This window comes from Aulostomus chinensis, chromosome 3 (genome assembly GCF_037954235.1).
Source record: "Aulostomus chinensis isolate RoL2024-O1b breed Wild chromosome 3, RoL_Achi_v1.0, whole genome shotgun sequence".
NCBI lineage: Eukaryota > Metazoa > Chordata > Actinopteri > Syngnathiformes > Aulostomidae > Aulostomus > Aulostomus chinensis.
In genome coordinates this window covers 22,497,723-22,511,029 of record NC_141322.1, presented here as the reverse complement: position 1 = coordinate 22,511,029, position 13,307 = coordinate 22,497,723, and the positions used below count along the sequence as shown (strand labels likewise).

Genomic DNA, 13,307 nt, shown 5'->3' with positions numbered 1-13,307 from the left:
AGCGCTATTATAACATCATGTGGATAGATTGCCATTATTTACTTTAGGAAAATGAGTTGTCTGTCTGGAAATATGGAGCAGGAGGGTAGCGAACTAATCATGCAATTGTCAAGTTGTCACATTATTGATAATGCTGAATAATGCACTGGGTTCTATGTTGAAGTAGAACAAAAAAAGCTCTTGTCCATTTTTCTGTGGGGCATTTCAATTTTTCTGCTGGTGTCTCACTTCAGCATTGCCTACCCTGCATATCAAGCTTGCAAATATACATGTAAAATGCAAATATATTAGACAATTTACCGCCTATAATCAGCGTCTCAAACTTGAAGCAGAAGCTCATGAGAAGCAATGCCTCGATGAGACAGGTTTGTCCTTGGAACCTGATTGTACATTTGTCAAAATCATTTTTAAAAACATTGAGACATCTCACACACGCACATACAATGACTGGATGACTTGCAGCAGGTGAGGGTCACATTTCTGTACTCTTACTCATAAATGCAAGCGTGTAAGAGTTTAGTGCATTGTAAGCTCAAGTTATAAAGTACAAGAGGGAGACATTTGGAGCTCAGAGGAGGAATGAATGAAAGAGGTGCCGTTCTTTTTATCCTTAAGTCATCAAAGTGATGTTGAAACTGCTGTAAAATGCTGAATAAAACTACTTTAAATATGCTGCTCCTACTGGAGTAATGTTGAGCTGAAATTGCCTTAGCTGTTTACTCTGGTGGCTTGATTCGATTTATGAGTTATGTGTTAAATTAGCACTCTTGGTCAATGTCATTGCTCATTAAGTGTAATAGAAATCATTTTAGGAAACTGTACCTGTTCAAGCATCTAAATTAGATTTTTATCTTTCACAATTTGTAGCAATTTTAATGAGTTCAATGATTTTAACTGAGTTCAATGATTTTAACTGAGCATCTGTTCGCTAAGTAAATGATAAATTGATCATTTCTTCATAAATTTACATTCAACACCTAACCTGCTGTAAGAAGCTTTGAGTACAACAACCAAAAGAATAAGATCATCAATACAAGCAATGAGAGTGAGTTTCCTCAGGGGGGTGAATCTATTTTCCCAAGGTCCTATCGGTGCTAACCTTAAGCCCTCACCCTGAACAAGTCAACAGATATTGAAAGTTCACAGTGGCTGTTTTTCTGTTTACTTTCACGTCAAGACACCCCAGGCTGCTCTACCCTCTTTGGACTGATGAACTTCCATATCGGGTTGGTTTTGTAGTAAATGTGTATGTATGTGTATTACTATAAGACAAAGAACCAAAACATTAAACCTGCTCTTTTGCTTTCAAACATATTTCACATTTCCACTGCTAACATGCCAAGCATTTTGATATTTTGATTACCTTGCCAACACAAGGTCAAAACCACATTTGGGTAATCTCGAATCCATCACCATCCTCCTCATTGTTATGATAAAGAGTCAATATAAAATATGCTGAGTGCTGTACCAACCAGCACAGGGGTGTCGTTTCAGGAGGACAAAGCCATGGCTGAGGTGGAATAAAACCAGACAGGTAATAGAGGAGTGTTTGTTTGTTTCTTTCTTTCTTTCTTTCTTTCTCTCTTTCTTTTTTCTCCAAACCAAGATCTGTCACACAACAAAACGCTATAAATCAAACTGTCAATTTGCAGAACAAAGATGAATTTGATTGCACAGTAAGGATCACTGATTCAGTGCGTGAAAAGAAGAAAACAAGTGTCTGTGTGTGTGCGTGTGTGTGTGTGTGTGTGTGCGTGCGTGTGCGTGTGTGTGTGTGTGTGTTTGTGTTGGCAGGGGAAAGATTGATATGTGTATATTTGTGTGGGGGGTCATGTGTAGGAGATGTGTTTCTGCATGCCTGCGTACGAGTGTGTTTGTTGCATGGAGTTATTATCCCTGCGAGCATTTCCAGGTTTGTGTTTGATCTGGCAAACAATAGAAAGACCTTCAAAGGCCTCATTTCAAACTACAAAGCACTCAGAGTCCTACATTTTTCCTCAATCACCAATAACAGATAGATAATTCATCACCAATGAAATCTGATTGAAATTAATCTCCAATAATAGCTGTGTCCAGCTGATGGGCTACAACAGCCTTCAGGATCCAGGATCTACAATTTTATCCATTTCACCTCAAAACTTAACCACGTGCCCACTGTAATATCAGCCATTGTTGCTGTTAAATGTCCTCAGCCATCGCTTCAGCAGATATTCTTCTATAGCGAACGAACAAACTAACAAACAAACACGCTGGCCGCCACTTTTTCTCCTTGGCGAAGGGAGAAGGATGTATTAAATACTACATCATCTCCCAATCCTCGGTGAAGGCTAACATTCTGGTGGTGTTGGTTTCCGCGTGCGTCCAGGTCAACCTCAACAAACTCAAATATTTCTTTATCAAGCTCACGTCGTCCACAGGCTCTATAAATGTTGTCTGAAGTATCAATGCAATAATAATTCTCATTTCTTTATTTGACTTGTGTTGATGTCAATGAATGTTCTAAGATTCAGTTTAAATTCATACAGACATGGAAAAAGTGTCATATTTGAGGTGGAAACCATTAAAAGCCGGTCTATTTTCAGTCAATCGACTAACTGCTTGATCCACACATTCTTTCAGCTCTCATGGATGTATTTTCCTAACACTCACTCAGCGTAAGCGTCAATAAAATAGTGATATTCTTAGTTCTTATTTCATATCTCTTCACAAATGTAAATACATGCCATATTAAAAATAAGCTGTTTTTCAGTCAGCATAGTTTCTCAGCAGCTCAAAAGTATAAGTTAGCTTTTACTTAAAAAAAAACAAAAAAACAAGCTAAGACACAATCTTTAATTAAACTGTAATAAAACTGTCTAAACACTATGGCTCATTTTTTCCTTAAGTGAGATGAAACAAAAATAAGGGATAATTTTCTTCACTAAATATACAAATTGCCTCTTTCTTGTATGTACCAGACGACAAGCGTGCTAGATTTTTATTTTTTTTTTTTGCATCTTCTTTGGAATTTCGGCAATCACCGATAAAATTTGTTACGATTATCTGTCACTTTCCAACATTTGTCACAGTGTTCTTTCAAAACACTTTTTTTCAAAGAAAAACAACCTCAGCAAATGGTTTTGTTCATATTCTTCCCTCCCCTTCCGACGTTACAGTAATGAATTAGCATAAATGACAAGAAGGCAGTTTGGTGAGAAGCCGTTTCCTTGTCTCCATTAGCAGGTCCAATGTTTCCAGAGAGGCATCAAAGAGAACGGCGCAGGAGAATGCAGGGGGGAGGTGGGCTGTAAGCTTCAAGCTGCACATAGAGATAAAGACCAGACACATCGGTGTGTGTGTGTGTGTGTGTGTGTGTGTGTGTGTGTGTGTGTGTGTGTGTGTGTGTGTGTGTGCATGTGTGTGTGTGTGTGTGTGTGTGTGTGCGCGTGTGTGTGTGTGTGTGTGTGAGGGATTAGAATTTGACTGGCTCTGCTCCATTGTGACAGCAGCTCCCAAGAAGCTGCACACTGCCACATGACGGACAAGGCTTGGAATTGCAGATAATGCTTCTCTCTCTCTTCCTCTCTCTCTCTCTCTCTCTCTCTCTCTCTCTGGTACTTTGTCTCTCTCATTCTCTTGTTCTCTCTCTCTCTTGTTCTCTCTTTCTGTCCAACAATGTCTCTCAGCCCTAGTTTTCCTGTCGAACTCAAATATGTGTGACAAGAAAATACACTGAAGGTCATTGGTTCTTGAAACTGTGTTATAGCTTTTATGTTTTGTGGTTGTACTACAGGTGCATGGTCATATGTGATAATGCATGCCCTCCGTCTTATAACCTTACACATCAAAAGAGAAAAATGTCAATTTTGTGACTTGCGTTTTTGTAAAATTTTGGAAACATTTTAATGAAGGAAAGAGGAGACCGTCAACCTTGTTACTCAAGTTAAATAAGCCCCCCCAAAAAATGCCCTTCTTCTTGTTCTGTTATTACAACTGCATGCAACATTACTGTACATCCTGCCTCAAGCGTTGCCTTCAGTGGAATGACATAAGCTTGTTTCACCACTGGAGATTTTAATGTTTAACAGAAAAACCCTCCACTAAGTCCTGCCATGCAGGGTACTGCTCATTATATTCACGGCTAAACGAAACCATCAGTGACATGCAGCTCCCTAAAGCAAGCGTGTGTTGCCTGCTTCTATGACAAACTGAGTAATTTTTCAATGTATCAGGCTGTTATTTAAAGGGTGATCAAATACACTGATCCAGAATGCCATGATTTATAATGAATTTGGAATAAATCCTCTGTTTCAATGAAATCTCTCCACCAAGCAAATATGCTCTGTTCATATTTAGCATAAACCCTTCTCAGCTTTGCCAAAAAAATTAGGGAAATGTTTGCCTTTACTGTTGCTTGTCTGGATTTGATTCAGAGGCTCCGCCCCTAAGTGATGTGAATCAATCTGCATCAGCCCTGAAGATTAAAACGCATCAAACAAATCCATAATTATTCTCATTCAACATTTACTGCATGCTTTACTCCTAGTAAATTATTTACCCACTATTAATGCTTTATGGGAAATTTTGAGGGAAAAAAAAGCTCCAGAAAGATCACGTGTAATGATTTGGTGAAAAACGTATGAAGGGGCTTGTAATAAGCTTTAATAAACAGGTATTAAGTCATTATAACATGCCTATTACGTGTTATTAAGCCATAATTGTTAATAACAGCATCATAACACATTTATTGTTAGAGTTGAAGACTGACTTAAAAAATATATTGATGGTTAATCTTTAAGTACCTTTTTTGCCTTATTAAGATTAATACCTAATTTATATCCATTAACTTCGCACTTACTAACAGTTATCTAAGATTTTTGCCGCTCTAATGTGAGAATGATGATTGATGACCAATTATTTTTTGCATCTGGCAGAGAAATGTCTTTGTTGCCTTTTGATTAATCTGAAGGTTACATCATGTTCATCTGTTGAAAACATCTCGTTTCAACCTCTCACATTACAAATTACATTTACTTTGATATTTCATACATATGCATGAATTTGTTGAATGACATATTCCTATTAAATGGTAGAGGAGGGTTGTCATGTAATAACCAACATCACGTCTGTTAAAAATCATTAACTCAGCTGTCTCCCAGTGTCATGTCACTCTATCACCGAGTCCTCACGCAGCCCCTCCAGAGGCTCATCATATAAGGCTTTCATCAGTGTTTGACACGCAGCATATTACTGAGTGCAGCATCACCTGAAAATACACCTCAGCCTGCCAGCAATTGTGTGACAGCAAGAGCAAGTCGTTGACAGTGAGGGCCTTTTGCTGGAGTCTCTCTTTCGTGTGGATACATCCACCAACAACAAAATTAGCATGAAACAAGTGTTTTATAACATAAAAAAAGTAAAAGCATGGTTTTCTGCAGGACATTGACTTACAATGGAAAGAAAACCCTTCTTTTGAACTGAGGTTGAACTCTTGCTCATGGTTCACTGCATATAAGCATAAAATGCTAATTTTTTGTTAACACACAATCACTGCATTTTCAAGTGGAGATAATCCAACTGAATCAGAGAAAGGAGAAAGGGAAAATTTGGGACAGAATTTATGATGATGTTGTAGCTTGGAGTAATGTGATTATCTTCAACTTGTTTTAAACAAAATGAGAGGGATACAAGTTGCAGCTTTTGTATATGTGGAAAGACTATCAAAATGGGAAACAATGAAGCCACTCATCCTGAGTGTGTGTGTGTGTGTGTGTGTGTGTGTGTGTGTGTGTGTGTGTGTGTGTGTGTGTGCGTGTTAGTGAGCTATCATAGCTTAGAAACTGAGTGGGGCCTGCAGGGTCTTGCTGTGAACAACCTTTGGCATATGTTTTAGGTGTGTGAATGTGTGTGTGTGTGTGTGTCTTTCTTTGTGTCTTTGTGTATGTGTGTGTGTGTTTGTGTCCTTGTGTATCTGTGCATGTGTTTTTTTGTTTCCCAACATGTATGCATATTTTTCGTGTATGCGTGTGTGTGTCTGTGTGTGTTTGTGTTTGAGTGTGTGTGTATGTGGGGGGGGGGGGGAGGCTTTGTCTAGGTCCAATGCAGTGCATTATTCTTCATTAGAAACAGATGGGTGACTCTGTCTATTCCAGGACTGCCTCCGGGTTCAAGCCAATCCACCACCCAGGCACCCATACACACATGCACATACGCACACACAAACATGCACATGTATACACATTTACATATGCATGCATTTTGAACATCATGTGTTTACAGACAGAAAAAGGAAATATGAGAGTCAGACAATTAATTGAAATGAGAAATTGGAATTGCATCAGTCATCACAGCAGATGTGGAAAACATACGTTGTGTTTCTGTACTCTTTTGTGTAACCTCCCGCCAAGTGAGTGGCATTGACAAATAGCACGGTCATAGACATGTTAATGCAAATAAACGAGTATTCACCAAGTTTAAACTGTTTAAAGTGATTTGGGTTCAGCAGGCCGACAAGTGTGCATATTTAAGGTGCAATCATCATCCCAACTCAGAAAAAACATTTTGAGAAGCCTTAATGACTTATTCAATTTAGTCATATTAACACATATGAAATAAACTAAAATACAGCTGAAGATCATGTGCTTAAATACCTGAAGCTACCAGTCGGCCCCTTCTCATTCTGACCAGGTTTCCTGAGGTTTAACTGCAGGAATATAAATTGAATTTCAGGCTGCATGATGAGCCTCTCTGTTATCCATCTGGCAGATTTGACTGAATATTGCTTACCTCCACTTTGCTGGCTGTTTGCTGGGAGGGAATATAAGATGCTAACACCTCACTACTTCTGCTTACTCATGAAGGATAAAGCTTTAGGTTTGTTTGGAAGATGGAGGTCATTTGGAACGTAAAAAAAATGTATTTTCACCACATTCGTGCTCAGCATAATAATATAGTAATATGTCCATTTGGTAATTTCTGAAATGATGTCATGATGAGACAGATGCCACCCTACAAGGCATGTTGTAGTGAGAGATAATCATATTCAATTCCAATAACGTGCACACAAGGCTGCATTATAATATGTAAGAAAAGAGGTGACCACTTTAGCCTTCAGTCCATTGTCAAATTAGCTCCACTGTAAAGAGAAAGCCAGACAAAAAAATAGCAGATTACGTAAGCTCCTCACCTCACATGCCAGACTGTGTGACTGCAAAATGCCCAAGAGACTGAGGGATGAGGAAAGGCAGCGAGGGGAGAAGAGGTGGGGGAAGCGGAGTAAATTGGAGAAAATTAAGTGGAAGAGGGGAGAGAGGAGGGATTGAAGGGAGAAGGACGGGGAGAGTAAGAGGGAGAGCGAGTGAGAGGCTGATGAGAGGTTTATAAAAAGGAAAGTGAAGATGATATAGAGGGCATATGAAGTGGGCCTCTGTCATTCTAGCTAATGCCAGTCGCCTCGCCTCAATGACGGCAAAAAGACCGCGGCTGAGGAGGGCTGTGATACACAGCCTGACAAAAGCACTTCTCCGATTTAGAACCGCCTGAAAAACAATAATGTGTTGGGGGGGGGGGGGGGGGATCAAGTCGACTCTAATGGCGCATTGATTACTTTATTCAAATTGTTTGGCTGAACTGAATCATTTCTTATTCATTTCGCAAATTGCTGCATTCATTCTCCTTAATTTTAATTTAAAAAATAAATAAATGGTATGACAAACTTCTGGATTAAGGAAAACTCTACATTCCTTTTATGTTCTGGAGTCAAGATAAATGTGTCATAAAAAAACATGACTTAGGGCTGAAATTACATGTAAACATGGTTCTCCTTTTAAAGAGATTTGATTAATGCTGCCCTACTACACAGCCCCTGTTATAAATCCACATGACTGGAGCCAGTGAGGATTAACTTCTTGCTCAAGGACACTTCAAAAGAGCAGATATATATTTAAATACCTTTAGCTGAAAGCTGACTTGCCACTGTGATGATGATCTATCTTCTTTGTTCATGCTAATCAAATCACAGCTCAGAAATAGTGTTTTCATCGTAAGCATATGACAGTTTGGAGCAGGTACAGTGGGAGCAGGTGCAGAAAGAGGGTGAGGAAATTGGCAAGAGACAACGGAGGAGAACGAAGGAGCTTTGGAGCTGGAGGGGTAAAAATGAGAGGAAGCATGAAAGATGCAGGAAAGGATGAGAAGGGGGGAAGAGGCAGGGTTTGGGAGGATGGATGGAAGGAATGGAGGATGAGTGCAGTTGCAATAGGACTGTGACAATGAAAAGAGCATCAGTTTCCCTGAATGAAAAGCTTGAAAGCCTTGAGTCCCTTTCACTTTATACGGATCTCCTTTTCTCTCTGACACTTGGTCTTCCAGAAGTGTGAGCTGCTCCTCTGTTAAATGAAACACACTCAATGCACAAGAACAAATCCTAGTTTTACTGCCATAGATGATCATCCCATAATAATGGTATTACTATTATTCTTCCTGTCCTAATCAGTATTTTAATGTATTTGTAGTTCTGAAACCATTGTTTCATTCTTTATCTATCTATCCATCTATGCATCTATCCTCCATCCACCATTGTTCAGCTTGTATTATGAACTTGTTAAACACACTTCACACCAGCAGATGTCAGTGTTGGCCTAAAAAAAAAAAACCTTGTTTCACAAACCCTTTCGTTCTGTTTCTACAGCACAGAAGGATGATGGGGACCATCGAGGAGGAAGTGACGCCTAAGGAAATATTTCTCATAGAAAACACAAAATTTAGAGAATATTACTAATGTTGCATTATCTGTTTAACTGTTGCAAATGGGATGTAGCCTATAGGGAATAGTAACAGAAATTTGGTTATGTAAAATCACAAGACTAATAATGATAAAAATATCAATCTAATTCAATAATATTGAAATCCGGAAGCATGTCGTAATTACAGGCTGTTATAGTACAGGCTGAATGAAATTAGGAAGATCTCTCTCTCTCTCTCTCTCTCTCACACACACACACACACACACACACACCGACAGACTCACACTAAAACACACGAACACACACACACACACACCGACAGACTCACACTAAAACACACGAACACACACACAAGTTAAAAATACGCACATCACATCCACTGTGTCATGTGCATTACCAGACACTCCAACAAACAGGTCAGGTCACACACACACACACACACACACACACACACACACAGACTCACACTAAAACACACGAACACACACAAACACACACACACACCGACAGACTCACACTAAAACACAAAAACACACACACACAAGCTCACACTAAAACACACGAACACACACACACACTAATTACTTTTACACACATCTGTAGAGCAGAAATAGAAAACCCTGTCATCAGTATCACGGCCTGTCAGTTTAAATCTCCATTCAGTTTAAATCTTTATTCGTCTGCAACTTTGCATCATCATGACAACATTTAACACTGATGACTTTGGAGGAAACACCTGCAATCCCTGCTGGATCATTGATCCCACAGCTACCACTCAAACTAACTATGGTTCTCCTCCACATGCCCACTTTTTTAAAAGCTTTCCACAAACAGTGACTGGCATCCTGATTTCAAATTTAGACTCAAGCTCCACGCAGAGCTCCGTGCGATTATCTTGATGGTATTTGTTGAAAGAGCACATTCTCCCAAAGTGGTTCGAAAGTTCAAAAACTGGAAAGCTTGTGGTCACGAGGACATGTCTGTCCCCACCTGCTGTTCCATCGTTTTAGGTTACCATTTCTCCTCAGCTTATCCTCCAAGTGACCTCTACAAAATGATTGCTTTACTTTCTTCAAAGCTTCCTTCCCCCCTCCACTTCCTTCCTGTCTTTCTTTTCACCACCTTTTGACTCCCAGTTTTTTCCTGGAGGACAGAACAGAGGTTTTGCTAGTGCTTAATTTGTTGTCCTCAGTGATCCAAACATTGATTTTTGTTGGTGCATCCAATCTTTAGTATGAAGACGTAGCGAGATAACAATTCAGGACAGGAGATGTTTTAAAGTGGACGTATGCACTGGTCTGTCAACAAGCCCTTCTCAGTCATGACTTTCTCCCCTAAAATAACTTCAATTTTACATAAGCAATGCAGCTGTTCATTGCTCATAATGGTTCCTACTTCACACTCAAATTCACGTGACCCAAAGCTTCACTTAACTCTAGTGTGCATAAAAATACCAGGGCTGCCTGACTGCGGTTGTGCTGCACAGCCTCGGAGTGGAACAGTTGTTATTCTAAATGCATTTTGGAGTCATTTGACTTTTGGTTAGAGTACAAATATAAGTACAAGTATAAAAGGAGTTACTTTGTTAGATACACTAGAATCCTAAGATGCGCTTTGTCTCAAACTAACAAGTGTAACAACTACAGTTTGTAAAATGCCCTCAAATTCTTGAGGAGAGCTCCCTGAATACCAGATAGACTGAAATTAACAGCTGGTATTGACAGTTAATGCAGCTGTAATGTCCATTATTGTGTGGCAATATTTAAGCTTCTCTAGGAGTCACCACTTGAACCGTATAATATTGACTTTTTTTCAAATAAGGACTAAAACTATGGCGTTTTAATGATTTTTAGCACTTAAATGCAGTAATACACACAATCTGAGGTGGGAGATCCAACGTTGTCAACGTCATCAATCAAATAGAATGAGCACACAAATCAAGAACAACATGGTGCATGAATGAAAACCACTCAGGGTCTGAATTTAACAGTAAACTGATACGACAAAAGCCTCCAAAGACATGGTCGTGCACAGAAATGATCAGCTCAAGTGTTTTCATGCATCTCGGCCTTCATCAGGCAGAGCACAGCCAAACTAGCCTTTTGTTATTTCAAGACTCATGAATAATTAAGTTTGATCTTGAACAAATGGGCTAAGACATAAATCAATTAAAGCCGCGGTATTTAGATGATTAACAGCAAATATGAATCTCAGGAGAAGAATAAGAAGATAAGAAGAAGAATAGATGAATGTTGGCGGAGTCAGACTGCGGGCCAAAGTTCGTGAAAACATGCCACACGTGTGATTTAATTCACTCTTGGCAGGCAGGACTTCAACTACCTGGGGATTTGAGCCCTCGACCTTTCCATTGATGGGGAAAATAATTCACGGACTGCAACACTGGAGAGATGTGATTTATAGACACCTCCTCACAGCTGGATGCAATGGCGTCACGAGTGCAAGTCGGAGGTATTTATGCCTTTTTAAAATCGAAACTGGGATAGCAGTTAAGTAATTTTTTTGAGGAAAAAAAATTGGTGGGTTGAAAAAATTCATACATTTTTGCTTTCGTCAAATATTGGTGACTTGACAGCATTAGGCAAAAAAATACATATATTGCATTTACTAAAAAATAAAATTATAGTAAAATAGAAGCTGCAGACTCACTATTGGACCAATTTCACCATTTAAAAGGCTTAAATCTACCAGTGTCAATTTTTTTGCATGAAGACTTTGAACTTCATGTGCATTTTTCTACACTAGACATATTTCTGCTATTTTGCTATCTTACTCCTTCAAGCTGACATTTTATGACTGTATTTCAGCAATGACATTAATAGACAAGTGGCCAAATTGAACCCTTCACCTTTATTTTCTGCATAACCCATCAACTGGCAAGTTAGAGAGAAGAATTGCCAGACTCATCATCACCAGGGGACCTGATGACACGCATTTAATACTGCTGGAGTCCAAAATATCAGGCAGTTTTAAAGTCAACTCTTGAGAAAAACAGCAGGAAAGAAAAAAATGTTTTTTGCTTGGAAAAGCGCTTGAGTGGGTTTCATCATTCTGGCTATTGTGTTTTGATTGTTGGGAGTTTATACTTCTGTCCCTCGTCTCGCTTGCAGCAGCCAAACACAGCTTGTGCCCTCACCGCTTTTTCAGACACAGAATTTCCACAATATGGCCTAACTTTTATTTAAAAAAAATTACTGGTGTAGTTAAATAGAGAAAAAAAAATCAGCTCAAATAATAATGCTGGTATCCTGTGTTTACAGGTTATTTGAATTGGGGATCCCTCCAGGGAATTTTATGGAAATTACAGATGAAAAGGTTTGGAAAGAAGCCTGTACAATACAATTGAGTCCACATTAAAGGAGAAGAGAAACCTAACATATAAAAAAGTATGAGATTTATGAGATTCACCTCAGACAGAGGGCAGCAGCCACAAAACCCCATCCCCACACATCCATATTTTATACAGAGGCTAACATTTATCCAGCACCTTGTGTTCTGGCTAGATGAACCTTCCTGAGAGCCACAAGTCTTGTTTTATGTAGGTCAGCTGGAGGCACCTATAGGTGAAGATGACGCCTTGAGAATGCTCACCTAAATACCCAAGTACTGAGGTGAGAGAGTTTAAATGGTCTTCCCCATCAATCTCGAAATCTTGATGTGTGTGTGTGTGTGTGTGTGTGTGTATTAGAGACCGTCAGGTAGACATCCAACTGGCAGGTGGGAAAGTCATCCCTGGCAGCTTTCACCTTTGTTTTTAACCAAAATCAAAGTTATTAGAGTGGGATATGCAGGGGAGTGTGTGTTGTGGTGGTGGTGGGGGGGGGGACTGACAAGCAAAGACCCTTCTCCGGAGATGGAGATTCACATGAGGGGTAAACCAAACGGCAAAGCATGAACCCATGGAACTGGAGTTACAATTGAGGACCTTCTCGTCTCATAGGACTGATGTCAAGTTTGGTGACTTGAAATCTTTCAGAGGAAAAGCAGCAGGAGACTGAAGTCAGTCAGTCTGAGGTCAGTGAGCTGTTGCTGCACTTATTTTGATGAATTGATTTCACTTACTGGAGGTGAGTCCAGTTGCCTAAATTGATTATTCTTGAGAAATATTTTGAGAAAGATTTAAACAATAGACGTGTATTTTTTCCGATTTGGATGAATCTACACCTCAGTTATAGTAGCTTTAATCAAATTTTCTTTGTTTATGTTCAGACACCCGGTTCTTGATGTAAGTCAACATGGTCACCATCTGAGTGAACGGTGTTACTGATTGAGTCACCGGCGGTCATGAATCACCTCACCGTCACTCAGACACTCGTGGCTCCATCAGGTGGTCACCCACTCCTCCAATGAGATACAGAGGCTAATTGTTCTGGCTTACGTTGTTTCAAGTGAATATTGTGTTAACAGCAAAATGTGTGTTTTCTCTCCAGTGAGGGTGGGGGAGTGCAGCAAAGAGAGAGAGAGAGAGAGAGAGAGAGAGAGAGAGAGAGAGAGAGAGAGAGAGAGAGAGAGAGGCGGACTTTTTCTAAGCAAATCCAGTTTCTCTCTTTCACTCCTGTTCTTTCA

At 39.6% G+C, this 13,307-nt stretch overlaps 1 protein-coding gene and 1 long non-coding RNA gene across 4 annotated transcripts in view; one reads left to right on the top strand and one right to left on the bottom strand.

Annotated features, from left to right (window-relative positions):
- Positions 1–13,307, bottom strand: part of LOC147268282 (uncharacterized) — a 42,075-nt gene that overhangs the window by 17,743 nt on the left and 11,025 nt on the right. The window lies entirely within an intron of this gene.
- hrh1 (histamine receptor H1) overlaps positions 13,304–13,307 on the top strand; it is a 7,678-nt gene continuing 7,674 nt past the window's right edge. The window contains exon 1 of the mRNA XM_086199728.1: positions 13,304–13,307. This exon is cut by the window's right edge and continues 46 nt beyond it. The gene's annotated coding sequence lies outside the window, so the exon portion shown is untranslated.